At 38.1% G+C, this 6000-nt stretch overlaps 1 long non-coding RNA gene across 1 annotated transcript in view; it reads right to left on the bottom strand.

Annotated features, from left to right (window-relative positions):
* Window positions 1–325: 325 nt before the first annotated feature.
* The window catches only part of LOC132772588 (uncharacterized), a 47450-nt gene continuing 41775 nt past the window's right edge, over window positions 326–6000 (bottom strand). Inside the window, exon 3 of the long non-coding RNA XR_010909925.1 lies at window positions 326–497. This is a non-coding gene — a long non-coding RNA (uncharacterized lncRNA). The remainder of the gene's footprint in view (window positions 498–6000) is intronic.

Below are 6000 nucleotides of genomic sequence, written 5' to 3'. Positions count from 1 at the left end.
AAATAATCTGGATTATCTGCTTTGATAACCTGGATTATATGGTAGTGTAGATCCAGCCTTAGAGATTCCTAGTTAGGTTTTATCCCAGATTTAAAAAATAGACCATTGGTTTGGCTGGACTTTATTATCTAGTGCAAAATGTATTTTGATTAATTCATTTTATAAACACACCATGTTGAGTTATAAAAAGTATAATTACTCTCATTTATTACCAATACAGTTGTAACATTGTACATATGAGAAAAGATGTAAAACTGCAACATAAAATGATCCCATGCTCGTTTTTGAAAAACAGAAAGCTAAGTCATTAAAAACTTACCTCTGGGGTAAAAAAATAATTGTTTTATAATGGGGTTGTTTTTTTTTTTCATTTTCACAGGGTTCCTACAAACCAATCACCGCAAATATCAAGGGCTGACTGTAAAATCATCATCTTCATCTTTCTCCTCATCCCACTCCTCCTCCAGTGGGCTCTTCTCTTCATCTTTGCAACAACCCTGTGAGTTAGGTCATTTAAGAGTGAGTGATCCGCCCCCAAAGTGACCCACAAAGTCTCAATCAGAATTATAATCTGGACAAGTAATCCCAATCCAATACATTAGCCATTGCCACATATAGCTCATACAGCTCACAACAGGCAAAAAGATCACAATAATCTAACAATGCAAACCCTGTTCTCTGTTTCAGTCACCAACAGAGGAAAAACACACTTAGGTAGCTCTCCATTTCTGTGTTGTTTCTATATTGCTAATCAATCTTATGTGAAGAGCCCCCTCCCCTCTTTTTTTAGAGCAGTAAAGTGGGGAAAGGTTGTAAAGGCAATGAATGAATAAGTGATGCTTTCTCCCCAACACACACACCTTGCTACCTGCTATGGTTTCTTCAGTCTCTATTGGAATCAAAAGAAGTTTTGACATTTAAAGAGAATGATTGGCTTTTCTTCTCATGCCGTTCACACCCTCCATTTATAATATTCAGCCTGTGTGTGTGAAAGGTCATCTTCGGACAGTGGAAGGTAGCAGCAGGTTTTGCAAAAAAAAAAAAAAAAGGAGACCTTGAGATTTACAGAAGCATTATTATTATTATTATTATTATTATTATTATTATTATTATTTGATATATAACAAGATTAGTACACAGCAAACAAGATAACTATGCTGGCTTTTATATTTGATCACACGTTGGACGCTTCCCAAGTGTATGGGACTGTGAGATGTATTGGCAAATGTGCAGATTCAAGGTGTGTGAAGGGCATGAGAAGAAATGCCAATAATCATCTGAGCAATGGTATTATGCCTCTGCTTGTAGTCTGTCTGTGTGATCTTCTTGCAGCAGCTGAGGATGTGTTCTATCATTTCGTCTGCTTCCTTCCAGAGCCTACACTTGGGATCTGATGACAACTTTTCAATTCTATATTGTTGTTGTTGTTGCTGTTGTTGTTGGATTTGGGACCAGGCGTTTGGGCAATCTGACAGATAAATAAAGGACTACGATGACGGATAGGAATAAACTATGTGGAAGGAAGTATGGACCATGAGTTGGCGAACGCTGAGCATGAGACTGGTTATTAATTGTGATATATATTGATTGTTTTAATTGTTATAACTGTTTAACTGCTGTTTTTATACGTTTTGTATTATGGTGTAGGCCTGTTTGTAAGCCGCCCTGAGTCCCCCCTCGGGGGTTGAGAAGGGCGGGGTAGAAGTACACGAAAATAATAATAATAATAATAATAATAATAATACATATTAAGGGGGAAACACTTGAAATCAAGAGACACAACATGTTATGAAGTGGTTTCAGCTACTAAATGCTGCTTGACTATTAGAGTAGAAATGCAAAACCAGGAGTGGAAATGAGATGGAAGGGAGATACTGGAATTCTAGACAATGAAAAATACAGATTACATTATTTTGTTGAAAGATTCCGCTGTTTTCCTTGATTTTCTTTACTTCACAGTAGACCTCCAAAGGGGAGGTGAGAGAGGCCGGAAAAAAATGCAAAAGTTGCAAAAGTTACATGCAGTGACACTACACTTTTCAAAACCCCATCAACACTTATGGAAATTTCTGGAAGTTGTAGTCCAAAAAGTAATTTTTCAAATTCTGGAGGGAAAAAAAACATATATAAAAATTGACCCCATGTTTGTGAGAGTCAGAATTATTGGCAGCTTGCTCTCACCAGACTCTGGCTTTATGGGCATGGCCTCAAGATGTTTCCCTCCACTTAATTAAAGAGACCGATAAGTATCTGGGTGGAGCGTACAGATACGTCCAGGATGAGCTAGCAGCTTAGGCTGGTTCACTGTGTCTATTGTTGAAAGCCAAGATATAATATCAGATTAGTGCATTATATGCGCCTATTATAAGACTATGTCATCATTTTACATGACATCTTATAATTAAAGCTGGAGCTCGAAACAAAACTATGTGACATGGGATGTGTCGCCTGAAATGCTTTCCTGGTTAGTTGAGGTGCCTTCTGCTTTATGTATTAACCCCTTCGAAGCTGTGTTTTGTTTTTCTCTTTTCCTGGAACCATTGATAGCAAAATGCATTGGGTGTGCTTAGAATGCATTGGGTGTGCTGGGATGGATGGAAAGAAGAGGAAAATGAGGTCAGGCTCAGCCCTGTAGTTTCTCAGCCCTAAAGCTTCTCTGGGCACATTTGGGAATTAATGCAGTTTGGAACTGCTTTAACTGCCATAGCTCAGTTCTGTGAAATCATGGGAGTTGTAGTTTGACAAGGTCTTTAGCATTCTCTGTCAAAAAGTGTTGGTGTTTCACCAAGGCCCCATCTGCACTGCCATATAAAGTCCAAATTCTCTGCTTTGAACTGGATTATATGGCAGTGTATATTCACATAATCTGATACAAATAATATAGCATCATAGAATCATAGAGTTGGAAGAGACCTCATGGGCCATCCAGTCCAACCCCCTGCCAAAAAGCAGGAAAATTGCAAAGAACCCCCGACAGATGGCCACCCAGCTTCTGCTTAAAAGCCTTCAAAGAAGAAGACTCCACCACACTCTGGGGCAGATAGTTCAACTGCTGAACAGTTCTCACAGTCAGGAAGTTCTTCCTCATGTTCAGGTGGAATCTCCTTTTCTGTAGTTTGAAGCCATTGTTCCGTGTCCTAGTCTCCAGGGTAGCAGAAAACAAGCTTGCTCCTTCCTCCCTATGACTTCCCCTCACATATTTATACGTGGCCATCATATCTCCTCTCAGCCTTCTCTTCTGAAGACTAAACATGCCCAGCTCTAAGCTGCTCCTCATAGGGCTTATTTTCCAGACCCTTGATCATTTTAGTCGCTCTCCTCTGGACACATTCCAGCTTGTCACCATCTCCCTTCAACTCCGGTGCCCAGAATGGGACACAGTATTCCAGGTGTGGTCTGACCAAGGCAGAATACAGGGGTAGCATGACTTCCCTGGATCTAGACACTATACTCCTATTTATACAGGCCAAAATCCATAATCCATTATCCATAATCCATAATCCATTATCCGTAATCTATAATATGCATTATTTGATTTGATAATCTGGAATACGTCGCAGTGTAGATCCAGCCCAAACTACTGTTCCCAGGTTTCCACAGCATTAAGTAATGGCAGTTAAAGTGGTGTCAAACTGCATTAATTCCTCAGTGTAGATGCACCCTGTGTCCATTCTCTTTGATTTCTTTCACATCTTGTTCATTGAGTTGTGACTCAACCTGAATGACTCAACTGTTTGACTGGGTCTATGCTCCCATATAATCCAGATTATCAAATCAGATAATCCAGATTATTTGATTTGAATTGGATTATATGGCAGTGCAGATCCAACCTTGGAAAGACCCACAAACATTTCTGGGAGGGAATATTTGGGGGTAAGTGAAACAATATTTTTAAAAAACTTCCAAAACATTGCTATTTTTAGACTTGATGGGGAAGTGGTTTGCTAGATTTTCTGAACCACCAAAAATAAAAGTAGACCAAATATCTAAATATATGGCCATTTTGAGATTGCATACATGTATCTTTGAAATGCTTCAAACATTGTTAAATCCATCCAGTGGCTCAAAAAAGGGAGATAGTTATCCTTAAGTACACAGTCTGCCACTTCTAAAGAATCCTGCTGTTGTGTTCACTCAGAACTTGAACCATTATCATTTTTTAACAAAGTAATTTAGTCCTCGCTCACGATTTTTTCCCCTCTCCTTTTTTTTTTTTTTTTAAACAACAACTTGTTAGTATCTAGCCACAGTGATTTATGCCTTGGCAATGGAGAATCATATAATGTAGTTCAATGCAGTTAAACTGCACTTTGAAACTGCATTATAAGGCACTGTAGGTGGGGCCTTGGTTAACTTCAGATTAGACTAGTGTAATTAGATTTCATGGGGCTGCCCTTGAAAAGTGTTCGGAAGTTGCAGTTAGGGAAACGTGCAGCTTCCAGATTGGTATTTGGTGTGCATTTTAGAGATCTCCAGCAGATATTAAGGACACCTAAAATATATAAAAAAATATTCTAAAGATCCCTACAAATGATGCTTGAAAGCAATGATTCAAGAATGAGCAAATGTTCCTCGTCATTCTACAAATGTTATCAGCTGTTTATTTGGATTTTTGTTTTTATTGGCATTTTTATGTGTCAGAGAAAGCATCACTGTTTGCAGACTTCTGAGTTTATCTCTACAAACAAAAATCCTAATAAATGCCATTGTTGCCATAGGAAGCCTAAACTGGATATGAGACACGTAAATTCAAGAAACTCCCCTTCTATAATGATAATGATATGATAAGGGGCTGCTTTTCAACATTGGCCTGAAGGGAAAGAACATCATGTTTCTTGCAAACATCTAACAAACTATTAACAATCAAATCATCAAAATAATTTAAGAGCTGCCAAGAATGCAAGACAATTTTTTTTTTTTGTAAATTTAGAGTGTTCTGTCAAATATAAATGTCTCTGAGGTTATGCAAAGTATGTTTTCATTCTCAAAATAAATAAGCACAGTTAGAACTGGCTCCATCTACATTTGAGTATGTACATCTGATGCATTGGAGTGTGTACATTTTTCCCCACAATAAACTTTTTTCTCTCTTAAATAAGCCGTATGAATGAACTGGTAACAGCTACATATTTGAGAGACCTGGTGCACAGGCAGTTTAATATTAGTATGCACTGATTAATGAAATTTCTGAAAAAGTAGCTCCTTTATAAAGTCTTTTTATGCTCTATTATCCCTTCTCTCACTTTTTGAAATTGTTTTTTATCAGCATTAGTATTGGAAATTTTATTTTATTTTATTTACATTATTTGTATACTGCTTTTCTCACCTCTGGGGGGACTCAAATCAGTTTATACAGAAATCGTGGCACAATTCAATGCCTTACAAACATACACCAAATTACAATCAACACCATAACGAAGTATATAACCAATGGGACAATTCATCATAAGATACAATAAAAAAGACATTTGAAACATGAAATATAAAAATTAAAACGCCTAATAAAAACATTAACATCCCGTGATCCAAGTACGTAGACCGGGCCATTCAAAATGTCAACTGTATATATTGCATATTTGTTTCTTGTACTGCATTACTTATCTTTGTTCTCTTTCTAAAGGCCAGGAAGGAGGGTGCTGATCTAATCTCACTGGGGAAAGAGTTCCAGGGCCAAGGGGCCACTACTGAGGAGGCCCTGTCTCTTGTCCCCACCAACTGCACTTGCAAAGCAGGTGGGACTGAGAGCAGGGCCTCCCCAGAAGATTTTAACCTCCTTGCTGGTTCATAGAGGCAGATACGCTGAGTCAGGTAAGCTGGGCTATAAATCTCCAAATGCTGTTGGAAATTCATAGACTTCCAGTGCCAGGTTCCATATATAGCTTGTTTTGAAAACAATAGTTCCCTTAAATAAAGTCTAGTAGGAACCATATCCCTATTCATTCTATGTTATTTCTGTTCTGGTACCAGACTGTCCATTAAAGAAGCAGTGCCTAAAGACAG

Source organism: Anolis sagrei, chromosome 4 (genome assembly GCF_037176765.1).
Source record: "Anolis sagrei isolate rAnoSag1 chromosome 4, rAnoSag1.mat, whole genome shotgun sequence".
Lineage (NCBI taxonomy): Eukaryota > Metazoa > Chordata > Lepidosauria > Squamata > Dactyloidae > Anolis > Anolis sagrei.
Note: the sequence above shows the minus strand (reverse complement) of the source record. Positions and strands in the feature narration are given on the sequence as shown.